General features: G+C 47.6%; 1 protein-coding gene across 3 annotated transcripts in view; it reads left to right on the top strand.

The window, feature by feature from the left end:
• The window catches only part of ZMAT4 (zinc finger matrin-type 4), a 370,893-nt gene that overhangs the window by 217,729 nt on the left and 133,827 nt on the right, over positions 1-19,337 (top strand). The gene's annotated exons all lie outside the window — the stretch shown is intronic.

Genomic DNA, 19,337 nt, shown 5'->3' with positions numbered 1-19,337 from the left:
CTCTTAGATCATTCATAACCAGATTTGGAAAAGTTGTTTAAATATTGAGGCATTTAAAGTGTAAATCTCCTTTGTGTATCCGGGGGAGGGGGGAAGGGGGGTCCCCTGGTATATGGGGGCACGGAGTGTGTACAGTACTGGTCTGCCCCTCAGGTTGGTCGCGTTAAAATATTAACAAAGCTGAGAACATGTGTCCTGCTGACTTCATGGATCTCATTTACTGGGGACAAAAGGGACATTTTTGGTCAAAATAATGGGGGTCATTTACTAAGGGCCCGATTCGCGTTTTCCCGACGTGTTACCCGAATATTTCCGATTTGCGCCGATTGTACCTGAATTGCCCCGGGATTTTGGCGCACGCGATCGGATTGTGGCGCATCGGCGTCGGCTTGCACGCGACGGAAATCGGGGGGCGTGGCCGAACGAAAACCCGACGTATTCGGAAAAACCGCCACATTTAAAAACCGATAAAGTGTCGCTTGAGAAGCGCTTACCTTCACCTGTTCTGAGGTGGTGCATTCCGGCGCGATGAGATGATTTTCAGCGCAGCAGCGCCACCTGGTGGACGGCGGAGGAACTGCCTTCATGAATCCCGGCCGGACCCGAATCCAGAGCAGAGAACGCGCCGCTGGATCGCGAATGGGCCGGGTAAGTAAATCTGCCCCAATGGTAAGTAAATGACCCCCAATGTGTCCTGCTACCATCAATGTGAGTATTATAATATTTTATGTTCGTCGTTGCTACGTTATTCGCAGTTCACGTCAGAGCTGACAAATGGGGTAGATTTACTTACCCGGCCCATTCGCGATCCAGCGGCGCGTTCTCTGCTCTGGATTCGGGTCCGGCCGGGATTCATGAAGGCAGTTCCTCCGCCGTCCACCAGGTGGCGCTGCTGCGCTGAAAATCATCTGAACGCGCCGGAATGCACCACCTCGGACCAGGTGAAGGTAAGCGCTTCCCAAGCGACACTTTATCGGTTTTTAAATGCGGCGGTTTTTCCGAATACGTCGGGTTTTCGTTCGGCCACGCCCCCCGATTTCCGTCGCGTGCAAGCCGACGCCGATGCACCACAATCCGATCGGGTGCGCCAAAATCCCGGGGCAATTCAGGTACAATCTGCGCAAATCGGAAATATTCGGGTTACACGTCGGGAAAACGCGAATCGGGCCCCAATGTCTTCATACTGTGCTTTGTCAAACTCAATGGTTTCTAACCTAAAAATAAAATGGAATATTAGACAAAGGAAATAGTAATAAGTCCTAAGTATTATCCTGTTATCTCTTCCACTGGATCCAAAAAGGTTTTCATCAAGGAAATCGTTTCCGATATATATATATATTTTTATTGTATGTTCTATTTTATTGTAATTCAAGCTAAAACCCAATTCCACTAACGAGTTACTAAGATGTACAGTGTGTAATACAAACCATCACCTGTGGGGGTCACTGCAACTGGATGGGTTCTGCTGTGATCTTCATCTGGATTAACAAAGTTGGATTACAAGTTAAATTCAATTTAAAAAATTTTTAAAGTACCTTTAATATTGTTTTATTGATTTGCTTATCATTTGTGCACAACAGCTCCAAAGACTGACCAGTGTCTTGGTGGTTAAAGTGGATTTTTAGAACTCGCTGTCCCATACTAATAATAAGCCCAAATCGGTTTCACGTGTTTATGACACTTACCATACAGATCCACAATGTAAACGTCCCATGGTTACATTTGTTTATCCGCGTCGCTACACTACTTTATGGGGATTGGCCTAGATCCAGGTGGGTGGATACTTTACCATGACTCAGGTTATTGGTGGATCGGGGGTCCGTCATCAATACGGAGTACTGACGGTGGACAAGTGAAGCCCCATTGGTCGATACCCTTCTGCGGTGCACGCGCGGCCAAACTAGTGCCGGCGTCCTGTCTAGTTAGTCAGCGAATGTGATGTGTAATAATTATGAGTCAGATAGAGAGGATGTAGTGAGATATAGAGCATCCTGGCTTTAAACTGATGCACAGTATGGATAACACCGCTGACCTAGACAGTATAGCACATTGATAAAACAAGACGAGTCAGAACATTAGCGGTGGCAAATGGCACGCTGTGCGCCGATCTTTATATGCCATACTTCTGTATAATCCATTACATACCTCTGATGAACTGCTAGGCCGACCACTAGCAGGGAAACGCGTTGGGTGTACTGCTGTGCCGTGTGCACTGATACTACGGTAACACGGCGCTCCATAAGAGATTTACATCTGAATGGAAGCCATTCAGAAAATCCCGGGGCAATTCAGGTACAATCGGCGCAAATCGGAAATATTCGGGTAACACGTCGGGAAAACGCGAATCGGGCCTTTAGTAAATGACCCCCTATATGTCTTCTAACCCGAGCACATATGGAGATGGTTGGTAGATGTATAGCTGGGCCTATAGGAGGTACCTAAGCCTGTATTTGCACAGAAGAAGTGCAAGGCTCTTTTTGGTTATGTTTTATGACCCTAGTTTTTAAGATTGTAATGAATAAAGATTGACATTTTAATGTTCCTATTTACAGGCAGTTATTACTTCAGTTGTGGCTTTTAAGAAATAACTGCTAAGAGAATGGTGCAGTGCAGATATTAAGCATATAGATAAACGTGGCTTTCTTTTCCAGTTATGGTGGAAGTGTAGAATAGGGCATATTTGGGGGGTAACTATAAGGGTCGTAGTTGCATTGTAATTACTTCAATCTTACTCTGTGCAATGAGATTTATGACACAAGCTGCCAGATGTAGCCCCTCCTCCATTTAAGGAAATCATTAGCCCTTTTTTAAAAAGTACAAAAAAATTACAAAGACAACCCCCCCCCCCCCCCTCAAACCCACACACAATCACCCAGTCCAAATCCAGGTTCCTTTCAGACAAGTACAGAAATAATAAGGAGCTTAGAGCAGGTGTAGAACTCATTAGCAGTAGGTCAGTCTATAGTCATGTAACTGAGGCTATAGAGAAATATGCAGCTTCAAGGGTTGCAGTATTCTCCTTTGACCCCAATCTCACTGCATTCGGAGAAGATATCACCGAATAAACTGGGGTGTCCTCACTTGTGCTGACTTCAGCAGTCAGACCCCCAGCATTCTGGTAGTCTTGAGCTCTCTATGTAATACATATGTATTATGTTGGTAGCCAAGCCCAGAGTGATTAGTAGACAGTCTGGACAACTATGGTAGGGGTTTTTGTGTTTGGAGTGGAGAGGTCTCCCTATGTATTGATATTCAGGACCTGAAGGTGTAGATTAGACCATAGATGGTTTGTGCAGCAATAAGAGGACAATAAGTGCAGCACAAGAGAAACCTCATAAACCCAGACACAAAAATGTAACATTCAAACTCTTCACCCAAATCACAAGTGAACATCTATGTTTTCCCTAAATTGAGTGATCACTTCCCATATCCGTCTTTACCCAATACAGCACATTACATCTACAGGACGGCAGGAACATAAGTCATAAATAAATAGAATTTAATATTTCATGTTATCTCCAATAACACTTACTCTCACGCACAGCGGAAAGGCGCATTCCCTCGTCTCCAGTAAATATAAGGAATTAGAATTGACAGTATCATTTGCGGGATCCTTGGATTACACCGCGGATACACAGTGACGGATGATACTGAATTAGTGACACTTCTCTTCTAATGCAATTTTACCCAAATTTTCGCTCCCCGACTGATTCAGCGTTTTATTAAGTATCTACGGAGACGTGATATGGGGGATTAAACACAACTGGAGAAGAGGCGTGGCCATGCTAATAGCTGATCACAAGATGCACTCTGCAGGGATGTATCATATTATTTCATTAATTGTCTTTTATTTAAAATAACATTACAAATCTAATTCATTATTATTCTTTTATTCACCCTATCTTTGTGTAAATGCTGTCCCGGAATATAGCATCTCTTCTGCTACACCTTAGAAAGTTGTGCAGGTCTTCCAGGAGGATACATGGGATACAGGAGAAAACAGGCTCAAACCCCCCCCTCCCGATCAACTCCTCTAAAGATTCAAACCCACAGCCCATATCTACCAGAATCCAGACCCATGCAGTTATAAGTAGTAGCAGCAGGACTGTGAAAAATAGATTGATATTTCAGGATTGGAGTTGGATTCGGTGCATTGGTGGCATTTCCTCACACTGCTTTTCTCTTGGCTCTCTGCACTAGACAGTTTCACAGCCCCTTCCCTCTGCAGGGAGACATTCTTTAGTATAAAATAAGAATCCTGCTACAGCTTGTAGTCAGATCAAAGAGTAGTTGCTGTGATTCCCTCACTGCAGACTAGTCATGGGCAGTCCGGCTCTTTTTAGTAAATTGGATCATTAGGCTCAGCTCATTAATAGGAGCCGGCTGTTCTGGCTCCTGAACAGATTCCTTATTATATATGATATAAATATACATGCAACGCCCCTGCCAACGCATAGGCAAGGTGTCAGTTGTGAATAGCGCCCTCTCCATGTCAGGAGCTGTTGGGGAGACTGATCACCTCTCTAGTCGGTCTCTAAGTACTGGAGAACTTTGTAATTGCAGCTTTAGCCACTGCCTGGAAAGGCAAGAGTTAACACTGTGAGATGTTCTTGTCCAATGATATGTCTTGTGATAGTGTAAAGCAAGCTGGAAGCTGATTGGAGGGTGCTACCACCTGACCAAGGGAGCATATAAACCCCTGGTGGGCGGGAGCACCGGAGGAGAGTGAGAGACACTTGGAGCACAGAAAGCAGAGCAGAGTGCAGCCCCTGCCGAGCCACACCAGCCAGTGTCATAATACCAGGAAGCAGAAGTGTCAAGGCAAGCTGCCTGACACATTAGGGCAAGTCAGGAGACTTAAGCCCCAGAGCAGAGATCCACCATCTAGCCTGAAGCTACTACCAGGCTGTGAACAACCTTCCTGCAGACCAGCTATCTCCCACCAGCTCGCCATCCTGCTAAATCTTCTGCCGTTTGGTCGTTGCCTGCTGTTTAAAGTTGAATAAAGAACTGTAAGTTGCTTTGCACAACTTTACCTCCGTCTGATCCCTGGATCAAGCTGCTTACCATCACGGGCTTCCCCATCCATCACCCAGGGACTCATCCTACAGACACCTCAGGGGTTGAATTTTGCATCAGCCTCTCCCTCCATATTTCTTGCACACACCACCCTGCTGGAGAGCTGCCAGGCTGTAGGACAGCCCTCCGGTCCCCATACCAAGCACTGTGACACTAGCGTGCCTAGGCCGCAACCGCCAGCCACTCCCGTATTCTGGTCCCCGGCTGCCTCCAGGCCCCAAGAAAAGGCTAGCCCCGGTGGGGCGTGTTTTATATATATAGTTCCCCAAAAAGAGACGCCTTTTTGTGCGGCTTAGTCGCACGACCAATCGCTACTGCAGAGAGCTAAGAGCCCAGCCGTGTGTGGACACTCCCCAATGTATTCAGTGAAGCTGCAATCCTGGAATAAAGGTCTATTTTTCCCAGTTTTACACCTTGGTTTGCCATGTTAAGTGATATTTTAGGAGGCGCTTGGGCATAATAGTTGACCTAGGGGAATCCCTTTCATATAGATGTTTTTGAGCTCCAGGTTGAGAGCATTGAGGGTAAATATCTAGAAATTTGCCTTGCGAATTGGGTTAAATAGCCGAGCAGAAAATGACGATATAAAAGCTGAATGTTGTTCACGGTGCGGCCATCGTGGCATAAAAATCTCAATCTCGATGGGTTCATGGAGGTGAAATCACCTCTGGTCATGTTGGGGCACTGTACGTCCAGCGTGGCACCAGGACTCTAATTAAATGGGACTTTATTGCTGTTTTGGCCTCAGTCCTGTAAATCACATTTATATCTTTCCATGCTCCCTCTCCCCTATCATTTGGGATAATGTCACCACTTTTTACACCAGACGTAGTTTAGATTAAAACAATGATTTTTACCCTTGAATAAACTGAACGCTGGTGAGCGGGGAGGTGGGGGATGGGGGAGGGGGGTCTCTGCTGCCGCTATGATTTATTGCCTCCTCGCCCAGTCCTTTATTTGTACTTGGCCAATGTCACCGCAGTCACCGTGTCCAATGTGTGATGGCTCAGCTGTGTTTCTTAACAAGACGGGGTCACAGGCCATTATTGTATCCGCTCCGCTCCTCTCTAATGTCACTATCGCAACCTGACAGCTGCACAAGTGACCACAAATTACTGAGCATGTAAATACATTAAAGGGATAGAACAGGAAAAAGTGATAGCGAGTGTTATGTCTCGCCTTCGCCTAAGAGGGCGCTGTACTGGGTATAAGACAATGGGGCACATTTACTTACCAGTCCATGTCACGATCCTGATCCAGAATGTCCGACGATCATGGATTGTGCCGCGATTCACTACAAGCGGCCGCCCAATATCCTGCATGTGTCGCTCCCCACTCAGGTCCCCGGAGTTCACCTTCTTCTTCCTGGTGCATGTAAGTGCATTGTCCGTGTATAATGCGCTGTGCGGGGAGTCACTAAGATCCTGCACCCGATATCCTGCATGTGTCGCTTCCCTGCTCAGGTCCCTGGAGTTCACCTTCTTCTTCCTGGTGCATGTAAGTGCATTGTCCGTGTATAATGCGCTGTGCGGGGAGTCACTAAGATCCTGCGCCTGATATCCTGCATGTGTCACTTCCCCGCTCAGGTCCCCGGAGTTCACCTTCTTCTTCCTGGTGCATGTAAGTGCATTGTCCGTGTATAATGCGCTGTGCGGGAGTCACTAAGATCCTGCTCCCGATATCCTGCATGTGTCGCTTCCCCGCTCAGGTTCCCGGAGTTCACCTTCTTCTTCCTGGTGCATGTAAGTGCATTGTCTGTGTATAATGCGCTGTGCAGGGAGTCACTAAGATCATGCGCCTGATATCCTGCATGTGTCACTTCCCCGCTCAGGTCCCCGGAGTTCACCTTCTTCTTCCTGGTGTATGTAAGTGCATTGTCCGTGTATAATGCGCTGTGCGGGGAGTCACTAGGATCCTGCGCCCGATATCCTGCATGTGTCGCTTCCCCGCTCAGGTCCCCGGAGTTCACCTTCTTCCTGGTGCATGTAAGTGCATTGTCCGTGTATAATGCACTGTGCGGGGAGTCACTAAGATCCTGCACCCGATATCCTGCATGTGTCGCTTCCCCGCTCAGTTCCCCAGAGTTCACCTTCTTCTTCCTGGTGCATGTAAGTGCGAATCAGTTGGATCGTCCGAGGGCCCGCCCTCACCCCCCCACCCCCACCCGATTTGTGTTGCATATAAGAAGGTGCCCAGGGGCCAAAATCCCCCAAAAAACTCTGCTAAATGTGGTGCAAAACGGAAATCGTCGGAATATATGACGATTGTGCGGTCCGCGGACCCTTAGTAAATAAGCCCCAATGTATCGATCTCAAATTAAAAAGTATAAATCTCATTTGATACTTTATGTATGACGGTCTCTGCAAGGGAGACTTAAAGGGATTATAAGGAGATGTAATGCTTCAATTATCCTATGGTGGCGCTACAGTAAAATTACAAACGATGCATTCTGTTTCTGGGGGTTTGGGTTGACACTTTGTGATTGGTTTTAAGGGGCCATTCCAATATGGACCATAATGATCATGATTTGTAAAGCGCTATGGAATATGATGGCGCTATATAAATAAAGATTATTATTATTATGAAGAAATCATGCAGGATGGGCAGTGCTTTGGACCCCCTTACATGAGTCATAGAGACTTCAGAGAAATCCCTCTACTTCTGCTCTGAGTATCCAACTAAAAGCTGCTACATTGTAGAACAGGAAGAGCTGTAGTGCACCCCCAAGCTACAATCCTGGAATATAAATCTATATTTCACAGTCCTGCTGCTACTACTTATAACATACGCAGAGGTATAATTACACATCTTTGCAGGGGGAAAACATAACGTATGGTTACACTTTTATTCTATTAACCACAAATTGTATCCTATTTTGAAAATGTACTGTAACATATAAAATACACATAGGCAGAGTCCACGTCTTATCTTCCTACGCTGGTTTTCCATCGTTGATGTTGGGCGCTCCAGTCCGGTCCATGTCTGTAGTTCTCTCCGGATAATCTGCAGATACTCTCACATCTCCGTTAATCTTCTCTGTGGACATTTCCTTGGCCGCTCGTTCAGCCAGTAAGAATATTTGATGGTGAAAAACGATTCAGCCCGATAAAGAATCTTCCAGGTGAAGACCTGCCGGGCCCTGTGGTCGGGATCATTCACACTCAGCTCTTTATTTACGTGATTGAGGTCTGGAACGGTTTCCGGCGCTTCCCTTTGATGCTCTTTACTTGAAGTGCGAACAAGGTTCTCTTCATGGTTACTGGGAACTCTCTGGAGATTTACAGCTGACGGCTCTTGGCCGCGAGCTCCGAGCCCGGGTAATGATGACCAAACCGGAGAGAAGGGAAATGGAATAGTTCCTTAAAGTGTAACTTTTCTAAGCGACTGGACCATTACATAAAATGGTAAAGGGTTTTTCCAGTAATAGTGGAGGATCCTGGGGCAGTTACATGGGACATGCAAGTAAAAAAAAAAATCATCTCTCAGGTTTTCTGTTTCATGCCGCGGTTCTCCGCTCCACACCAGGGACCAGGGAACAGGTTCTTGTGCTCAGACTGGACCTTCTCTGATCCGGAAGTTATTGTGAATGACACTGAAAGTTGGGAGGACCTGTTTTAGAATCACTTCGGTGCCTGAGCAATAGGTTCCATTGAGCACAAAGTTCTTTGTTCCATTTTATTTCCTCTTTTTGAGTTGACTTATTCCTGATCCCTTGCTTCTGTTTATTGCCCTAACCTTCAACTTCATATGGGAAGTCGCTGTATAATTCTTCTCTTCTGTATAATTTGACATTGAGAAGAAGTGTTGTCTTGTTCCTTCCCACCTCAGCCAAAGGTAATAGAGACAACTCTGCTGAAACAACCTGGGGAGTGACTCTAGGAAAGACCCTACAGCTATATTAGGTTTATATTGATGTGTTATTTTAGACACTTATCTACAGGATAGGCCATGAGTGTCTTATCATCAGGACTCTCTTTATGTGGGAGAACAAGAGGACCAAAGGTCCATCTGCTAAATGGAGGAAAAATGGACAATCTCAACTTGCATAAGATATCTGGTGTGCAGGAGCGGAGTAAGACCCCCATGGGCCCTGGGCTGTATGAATATTATAGTCCCTACAAGTCTGGAATCACTTCCTACATCTGGTACTAGAAGCAGCTTCCTGGGGAATGGAGGATGTGTCCCTTCTGCTGCTTTTCTGGGGTTTCAGGACCTTTGGAGGATCTTCAAAGGTCCTGAAATGGCTCTTGTGTACATGTGTATTGAGAGCAAGAACATATGTACGAGGCTCTCATGGATGTAGGTCCTTCTCAGTATAAAATTTGCTGGCTGGTTCAGGTGGCCGTGGGCCCCCTAGGAGGCTTGGGCCCAGGGCTACCGCCCAATCTGCCTTGATTATAATCCACTACTGCTGGTATGTCCCATATTCCCTAGAAGTGGATGGAGCCCAGGTTAAACTTACTAGACCCCAGCGATTGAAGATGGTTGAACAAATCTCACACAATCCTACAATCTCTTGGACTCCACAATGCAATTTAGTTCCTAGACAATATAGCAAAATCCTAATAATCAGTGAAAGAGATTTTAGCCCTAGATTAAACCCATGTTAGATGTTTGGGATTACCTTGTGATCATGATTGCTGGTTCTGATACATATTGGATGAGATACTTCTTCTACCTTCTATGTAGCCATATTTCCCATTGATGACAGCAGCGGGGAGTGAACCTTACCAGATGCATGTATTACCCTACAGCCCGATACAGCGGGGCCTTACAGCAATGGACACGTCATCACCCAGAGATGAAAGAATTGCAGGTTATAGGAGCAAGAGATGGAAATGTAATGAGGTTAGTTATTATCTGGATGATCTCGAGATGTTTGCGGCTCCTCCAGGAGGTTGTACATTCGCTTAGCGCCAGTAATATGTGTTAAAATATGAGTTGACTGTGGGAGAATCTCCACATGGGACAATTAGAATGAGCATTGAGCCTGGGGGATATACACAGGGTAATATGCTGGGATTATAGTATATAGTATATGCTTCTGACACTATGTATCTGGGCTGTGTGTGACACTATGTATCTGGGCTGTGTGTGACACTATGTATCTGGGCTGTGTGTGACACTATGTATCTGGGCTGTGTGTGACACTATGTATCTGGGCTGTGTGTGTGATACTATGTATCTGGGCTGTGTGTGACGCTATGTATCTGGGCTGTGTGTGTGACACTATGTATCTGGGCTGTGTGTGACACTATGTATCTGAGCTGTGTGTGACACTATGTATCTGGGCTGTGTGTGACACTATGTATCTGGGCTGTGTGTGACACTATGTATCTGGGCTGTGTGTGTGACACTATGTATCTGGGCTGTGTGTGTGACACTATGTATCTGGGCTGTGTGTGTGACACTATGTATCTGGGCTGTGTGTGTGACACTATGTATCTGGGCTGTGTGTGACACTATGTATCTGGGCTGTGTGTGTGACACTATGTATCTGGGCTGTGTGTGTGACACTATGTATCTGGGCTGTGTGTGACGCTATGTATCTGGGCTGTGTGTGACACTATGTATCTGGGCTGTGTGTGACACTATGTATCTGGGCTGTGTGTGTGACGCTATGTATCTGGGCTGTGTGTGACACTATGTATCTGGGCTGTGTGTGACGCTATGTATCTGGGCTGTGTGTGTGACACTATGTATCTGGGCTGTGTGTGACACTATGTATCTGGGCTGTGTGTGACACTATGTATCTGGGCTGTGTGTGACGCTATGTATCTGGGCTGTGTGTGTGACGCTATGTATCTGGGCTGTGTGTGACACTATGTATCTGGGCTGTGTGTGACGCTATGTATCTGGGCTGTGTGTGTGACACTATGTATCTGGGCTGTGTGTGTGACACTATGTATCTGGGCTGTGTGTGACACTATGTATCTGGGCTGTGTGTGACACTATGTATCTGGGCTGTGTGTGACACTATGTATCTGGGCTGTGTGTGACACTATGTATCTGGGCTGTGTGTGACACTATGTATCTGGGCTGTGTGTGACGCTATGTATCTGGGCTGTGTGTGACGCTATGTATCTGGGCTGTGTGTGTGACACTATGTATCTGGGCTGTGTGTGTGACACTATGTATCTGGGCTGTGTGTGACACTATGTATCTGGGCTGTGTGTGTGACACTATGTATCTGGGCTGTGTGTGTGACACTATGTATCTGGGCTGTGTGTGTGACGCTATGTATCTGGGCTGTGTGTGACACTATGTATCTGGGCTGTGTGTGTGACACTATGTATCTGGGCTGTGTGTGTGACACTATGTATCTGGGCTGTGTGTGTGACGCTATGTATCTGGGCTGTGTGTGTGACACTATGTATCTGGGCTGTGTGTGTGACACTATGTATCTGGGCTGTGTGTGTGACGCTATGTATCTGGGCTGTGTGTGACACTATGTATCTGGGCTGTGTGTGTGACACTATGTATCTGGGCTGTGTGTGACACTATGTATCTGGGCTGTGTGTGTGACACTATGTATCTGGGCTGTGTGTGACACTATGTATCTGGGCTGTGTGTGACACTATGTATCTGGGCTGTGTGTGACACTATGTATCTGGGCTGTGTGTGACACTATGTATCTGGGCTGTGTGTGACACTATGTATCTGGGCTGTGTGTGTGACACTATGTATCTGGGCTGTGTGTGACACTATGTATCTGGGCTGTGTGTGTGACACTATGTATCTGGGCTGTGTGTGACACTATGTATCTGGGCTGTGTGTGTGACACTATGTATCTGGGCTGTGTGTGTGACACTATGTATCTGGGCTGTGTGTGTGACACTATGTATCTGGGCTGTGTGTGACACTATGTATCTGGGCTGTGTGTGTGACACTATGTATCTGGGCTGTGTGTGACACTATGTATCTGGGCTGTGTGTGACACTATGTATCTGGGCTGTGTGTGACACTATGTATCTGGGCTGTGTGTGACACTATGTATCTGGGCTGTGTGTGTGACACTATGTATCTGGGCTGTGTGTGACACTATGTATCTGGGCTGTGTGTGTGACGCTATGTATCTGGGCTGTGTGTGACACTATGTATCTGGGCTGTGTGTGACACTATGTATCTGGGCTGTGTGTGTGACACTATGTATCTGGGCTGTGTGTGACACTATGTATCTGGGCTGTGTGTGACGCTATGTATCTGGGCTGTGTGTGACACTATGTATCTGGGCTGTGTGTGACACTATGTATCTGGGCTGTGTGTGACACTATGTATCTGGGCTGTGTGTGTGACGCTATGTATCTGGGCTGTGTGTGACACTATGTATCTGGGCTGTGTGTGACACTATGTATCTGGGCTGTGTGTGACGCTATGTATCTGGGCTGTGTGTGACGCTATGTATCTGGGCTGTGTGTGACACTATGTATCTGGGCTGTGTGTGACACTATGTATCTGGGCTGTGTGTGACGCTATGTATCTGGGCTGTGTGTGTGACACTATGTATCTGGGCTGTGTGTGTGACACTATGTATCTGGGCTGTGTGTGACACTATGTATCTGGGCTGTGTGTGACACTATGTATCTGGGCTGTGTGTGACACTATGTATCTGGGCTGTGTGTGACACTATGTATCTGGGCTGTGTGTGTGACACTATGTATCTGGGCTGTGTGTGACGCTATGTATCTGGGCTGTGTGTGACACTATGTTTCTGGGCTGTGTGTGACACTATGTATCTGGGCTGTGTGTGACGCTATGTATCTGGGCTGTGTGTGACGCTATGTATCTGGGCTGTGTGTGACACTATGTATCTGGGCTGTGTGTGACACTATGTATCTGGGCTGTGTGTGACACTATGTATCTGGGCTGTGTGTGACACTGGGCTGTGTGTGTGACACTATGTATCTGGGCTGTGTGTGTGACACTATGTATTTGGGCTGTGTGTGTGACACTATGTTTCTGGGCTGTGTGTGACACTATGTATCTGGGCTGTGTGTGTGACACTATGTATCTGGGCTGTGTGTGACACTATGTATCTGGGCTGTGTGTGACACTATGTATCTGGGCTGTGTGTGACACTATGTATCTGGGCTGTGTGTGTGACACTATGTATCTGGGCTGTGTGTGACACTATGTATCTGAGCTGTGTGTGACACTATGTATCTGGGCTGTGTGTGACACTATGTATCTGGGCTGTGTGTGACACTATGTATCTGGGCTGTGTGTGACACTATGTATCTGAGCTGTGTGTGACACTATGTATCTGGGCTGTGTGTGACACTATGTATCTGAGCTGTGTGTGACACTATGTATCTGGGCTGTGTGTGACACTATGTATCTGGGCTGTGTGTGTGACACTATGTATCTGGGCTGTGTGTGACACTATGTATCTGGGCTGTGTGTGTGACGCTATGTATCTGGGCTGTGTGTGACACTATGTATCTGGGCTGTGTGTGACACTATGTATCTGGGCTGTGTGTGACACTATGTATCTGGGCTGTGTGTGACACTATGTATCTGGGCTGTGTGTGACACTATGTATCTGGGCTGTGTGTGTGACACTATGTATCTGGGCTGTGTGTGTGACACTATGTATCTGGGCTGTGTGTGTGACACTATGTATCTGGGCTGTGTGTGACACTATGTATCTGGGCTGTGTGTGTGACGCTATGTATCTGGGCTGTGTGTGTGACACTATGTATCTGGGCTGTGTGTGACACTATGTATCTGGGCTGTGTGTGTGACGCTATGTATCTGGGCTGTGTGTGTGACGCTATGTATCTGGGCTGTGTGTGACGCTATGTATCTGGGCTGTGTGTGACACTATGTATCTGGGCTGTGTGTGTGACACTATGTATCTGGGCTGTGTGTGACACTATGTATCTGGGCTGTGTGTGACACTATGTATCTGGGCTGTGTGTGTGACGCTATGTATCTGGGCTGTGTGTGTGACACTATGTATCTGGGCTGTGTGTGTGACACTATGTATCTGGGCTGTGTGTGACACTATGTATCTGGGCTGTGTGTGACACTATGTATCTGGGCTGTGTGTGACACTATGTATCTGGGCTGTGTGTGACACTATGTATCTGGGCTGTGTGTGACACTATGTATCTGGGCTGTGTGTGACGCTATGTATCTGAGCTGTGTGTGTGACACTATGTATCTGGGCTGTGTGTGTGACACTATGTATCTGGGCTGTGTGTGACACTATGTATCTGGGCTGTGTGTGACACTCTGTATCTGGGCTGTGTGTGACACTATGTATCTGGGCTGTGTGTGTGACACTATGTATCTGGGCTGTGTGTGACACTATGTATCTGGGCTGTGTGTGACACTATGTATCTGGGCTGTGTGTGTGACACTATGTATCTGGGCTGTGTGTGTGACACTATGTATCTGGGCTGTGTGTGACACTATGTATCTGGGCTGTGTGTGTGACGCTATGTATCTGGGCTGTGTGTGTGACGCTATGTATCTGGGCTGTGTGTGTGACACTATGTATCTGGGCTGTGTGTGACACTATGTATCTGGGCTGTGTGTGTGACACTATGTATCTGGGCTGTGTGTGACACTATGTATCTGGGCTGTGTGTGACACTATGTATCTGGGCTGTGTGTGACACTATGTATCTGGGCTGTGTGTGACGCTATGTATCTGGGCTGTGTGTGACACTATGTATCTGGGCTGTGTGTGACGCTATGTATCTGGGCTGTGTGTGTGACACTATGTATCTGGGCTGTGTGTGACACTATGTATCTGGGCTGTGTGTGACACTATGTATCTGGGCTGTGTGTGTGACGCTATGTATCTGGGCTGTGTGTGTGACACTATGTATCTGGGCTGTGTGTGACACTATGGGGCAGATTTATCAAGCTGTCTGAAAGTCAGAATATTTCCAATTGCCCATGGCAACCAATCACAGCTCCCCTTTAAAATATTCATGAGCACTGGTGAAATGAAAGCTGAGCTGTGATTGGTTGCCATGGGCAACTGGAAATATTCAGACTTTCAGACTGCTTGATAAATCTGCCCCAATGTATCTGGGCTGTGTGACACTATGTATCTGGGCTGTGTGTGACACTATGTATCTGGGCTGTGTGTGACACTATGTATCTGGGCTGTGTGTGTGACACTATGTATCTGGGCTGTGTGTGACGCTATGTATCTGGGCTGTGTGTGTGACACTATGTATCTGGGCTGTGTGTGACACTATGTATCTGGGCTGTGTGTGACGCTATGTATCTGGGCTGTGTGTGTGACACTATGTATCTGGGCTGTGTGTGACACTATGTATCTGGGCTGTGTGTGACACTATGTATCTGGGCTGTGTGTGACACTATGTATCTGGGCTGTGTGTGACACTATGTATCTGGGCTGTGTGTGTGACACTATGTATCTGGGCTGTGTGTGTGACACTATGTATCTGGGCTGTGTGTGACACTATGTATCTGGGCTGTGTGTGACACTATGTATCTGGGCTGTGTGTGACACTGGGCTGTGTGTGTGACACTATGTATCTGGGCTGTGTGTGTGACACTATGTATCTGGGCTGTGTGTGACACTATGTATCTGGGCTGTGTGTGACACTATGTATCTGGGCTGTGTGTGACACTATGTATCTGGGCTGTGTGTGACACTATGTATCTGGGCTGTGTGTGTGACACTATGTATCTGGGCTGTGTGTGTGACACTATGTATCTGGGCTGTGTGTGTGACGCTATGTATCTGGGCTGTGTGTGTGACGCTATGTATCTGGGCTGTGTGTGACGCTATGTATCTGGGCTGTGTGTGACGCTATGTATCTGGGCTGTGTGTGTGACACTATGTATCTGGGCTGTGTGTGACACTATGTATCTGGGCTGTGTGTGACACTATGTATCTGGGCTGTGTGTGACACTATGTATCTGGGCTGTGTGTGACACTATGTATCTGGGCTGTGTGTGACACTATGTATCTGGGCTGTGTGTGACACTATGTATCTGGGCTGTGTGTGTGACACTATGTATCTGGGCTGTGTGTGACACTATGTATCTGGGCTGTGTGTGTGACACTATGTATCTGGGCTGTGTGTGTGACGCTATGTATCTGGGCTGTGTGTGACACTATGGGGGTCATTTATTAAGGGCCCGATTCGCGTTTTCCCGACGTGTTACCCGAATATTTCCGATTTGCGCCGCTTGTACATGAATTGCCCCGGGTTTTTGGCGCACGCGATCGGATTGTGGCGCATCGGGGCCGGTATGCGCGCGACAGAAATCGGGGGGCGTGGCCGAACGAAAACCCGACGTATTCGGAAAAACCGCCGCATTTAAAAACCGAAATGTGTCGCATAAGGACCGCTTACCTTCACCTGGTCCAGCTCGGTGCATTCCGGCGCGATGAGTTTACTTTCAGCGCAGCAGCGCCACCTGGTGGACGGCGGAAGAACTACCTTATTAAATCCCGGCCGGACCCGAATCCAGAGCGGAGAAGCCGCCGCTGGAACGCGAATGGACCGGTATGTATCTGGGCTGTGTGTGACACTATGTATCTGGGCTGTGTGTGACGCTATGTATCTGGGCTGTGTGTGACACTATGTATCTGGGCTGTGTGTGACGCTATGTATCTGGGCTGTGTGTGTGACACTATGTATCTGGGCTGTGTGTGACGCTATGTATCTGGGCTGTGTGTGACGCTATGTATCTGGGCTGTGTGTGACACTATGTATCTGGGCTGTGTGTGTGACACTATGGGGCACATTTACTTACCCGGCCCATTCGCGATCCAGCGGCGCGTTCTCTGCACAGGATTCGGGTCCGGCTGGGATTTAAGAAGGTAGTTCCTCCGCCGTCCACCAGGTGGCGCTGCAGCGCCGAAAATAATCTTAACGCCCCGGAATGCACCATCCCATAGAAGGTGAAGGTGAGCGCTCCCCAAGCGACACATTTTCGGTTTTTAAATGCGGCGGTTTTTCCGAATACGTCCGGTTTTCGTTCGGCCACGCCCCCCCGATTTCTGTCGCGCGCATGCCGGCCCCGATGCGCCACAATCCGATCGCGTGCGCCAAAAACCCGGGGCAATTCATGTACAAGCGGCGCAAATCGGAAATATTCGGGTAACACGTCGGGAAAACGCGAATCGGGCCCTTAGTAAATGACCCCCTATGTATCTGGGCTGTGTGTGACACTATGTATCTGGGCTGTGTGTGACACTATGTATCTGGGCTGTGTGTGACACTATGTATCTGGGCTGTGTGTGACACTATGTATCTGGGCTGTGTGTGACACTATGTATCTGGGCTGTGTGTGTGACACTATGTATCTGGGCTGTGTGTGACACTATGTATCTGGGCTGTGTGTGTGACACTATGTATCTGGGCTGTGTGTGACACTATGTATCTGGGCTGTGTGTGACACTATGTATCTGGGCTGTGTGTGACACTATGTATCTGGGCTGTGTGTGACACTATGTATCTGGGCTGTGTGTGACACTATGTATCTGGGCTGTGTGTGACACTATGTATCTGGGCTGTGTGTGTGACACTATGTATCTGGGCTGTGTGTGACACTATGTATCTGGGCTGTGTGTGACACTATGTATCTGGGCTGTGTGTGACACTATGTATCTGGGCTGTGTGTGACACTATGTATCTGGGCTGTGTGTGTGACACTATGTATCTGGGCTGTGTGTGACGCTATGTATCTGGGCTGTGTGTGACACTATGTATCTGGGCTGTGTGTGTGACACTATGTATCTGGGCTGTGTGTGACACTATGTATCTGGGCTGTGTGTGACACTATGTATCTGGGCTGTGTGTGTGACACTATGTATCTGGGCTGTGTGTGTGACACTATGTATCTGGGCTGTGTGTGTGACGCTATGTATCTGGGCTGTGTGTGACACTATGTATCTGGGCTGTGTGTGTGACACTATGTATCTGGGCTGTGTGTGACACTATGTATCTGGGCTGTGTGTGTGACACTATGTATCTGGGCTGTGTGTGTGACACTATGTATCTGGGCTGTGTGTGTGACACTATGTATCTGGGCTGTGTGTGTGACACTATGTATCTTGGCTGTGTGTGACACTATGTATCTGGGCTGTGTGTGTGACGCTATGTATCTGGGCTGTGTGTGACGCTATGTATCTGGGCTGTGTGTGTGACGCTATGTATCTGGGCTGTGTGTGACACTATGTATCTGGGCTGTGTGTGTGACACTATGTATCTGGGCTGTGTGTGTGACACTATGTATCTGGGCTGTGTGTGACGCTATGTATCTGGGCTGTGTGTGACGCTATGTATCTGGGCTGTGTGTGACACTATGTATCTGGGCTGTGTGTGACACTATGTATCTGGGCTGTGTGTGTGACACTATGTATCTGGGCTGTGTGTGTGACGCTATGTATCTGGGCTGTGTGTGTGACACTATGTATCTGGGCTGTGTGTGACACTATGTATCTGGGCTGTGTGTGACACTATGTATCTGGGCTGTGTGTGACACTATGTATCTGGGCTGTGTGTGACACTATGTATCTGGGCTGTGTGTGTGACACTATGTATCTGGGCTGTGTGTGACACTATGTATCTGGGCTGTGTGTGACGCTATGTATCTGGGCTGTGTGTGACACTATGTATCTGGGCTGTGTGTGACACTATGTATCTGGGCTGTGTGTGACACTATGTATCTGGGCTGTGTGTGTGACACTATGTATCTGGGCTGTGTGTGACACTATGTATCTGGGCTGTGTGTGTGACACTATGTATCTGGGCTGTGTGTGTGACACTATGTATCTGGGCTGTGTGTGACACTATGTATCTGGGCTGTGTGTGACACTATGTATCTGGGCTGTGTGTGTGACACTATGTATCTGGGCTGTGTGTGACACTATGTATCTGGGCTGTGTGTGACGCTATGTATCTGGGCTGTGTGTGACACTATGTATCTGGGCTGTGTGTGACACTATGTATCTGGGCTGTGTGTGTGACACTATGTATCTGGGCTGTGTGTGACACTATGTATCTGGGCTGTGTGTGACACTATGTATCTGGGCTGTGTGTGACACTATGTATCTGGGCTGTGTGTGACACTATGTATCTGGGCTGTGTGTGACACTATGTATCTGGGCTGTGTGTGACACTATGTATCTGGGCTGTGTGTGTGACACTATGTATCTGGGCTGTGTGTGTGACGCTATGTATCTGGGCTGTGTGTGACACTATGTATCTGGGCTGTGTGTGACGCTATGTATCTGGGCTGTGTGTGACGCTATGTATC

The sequence above is a fragment of the Engystomops pustulosus genome, chromosome 11, assembly GCF_040894005.1.
Source record: "Engystomops pustulosus chromosome 11, aEngPut4.maternal, whole genome shotgun sequence".
Lineage (NCBI taxonomy): Eukaryota > Metazoa > Chordata > Amphibia > Anura > Leptodactylidae > Engystomops > Engystomops pustulosus.
Note: the sequence above shows the minus strand (reverse complement) of the source record. Positions and strands in the feature narration are given on the sequence as shown.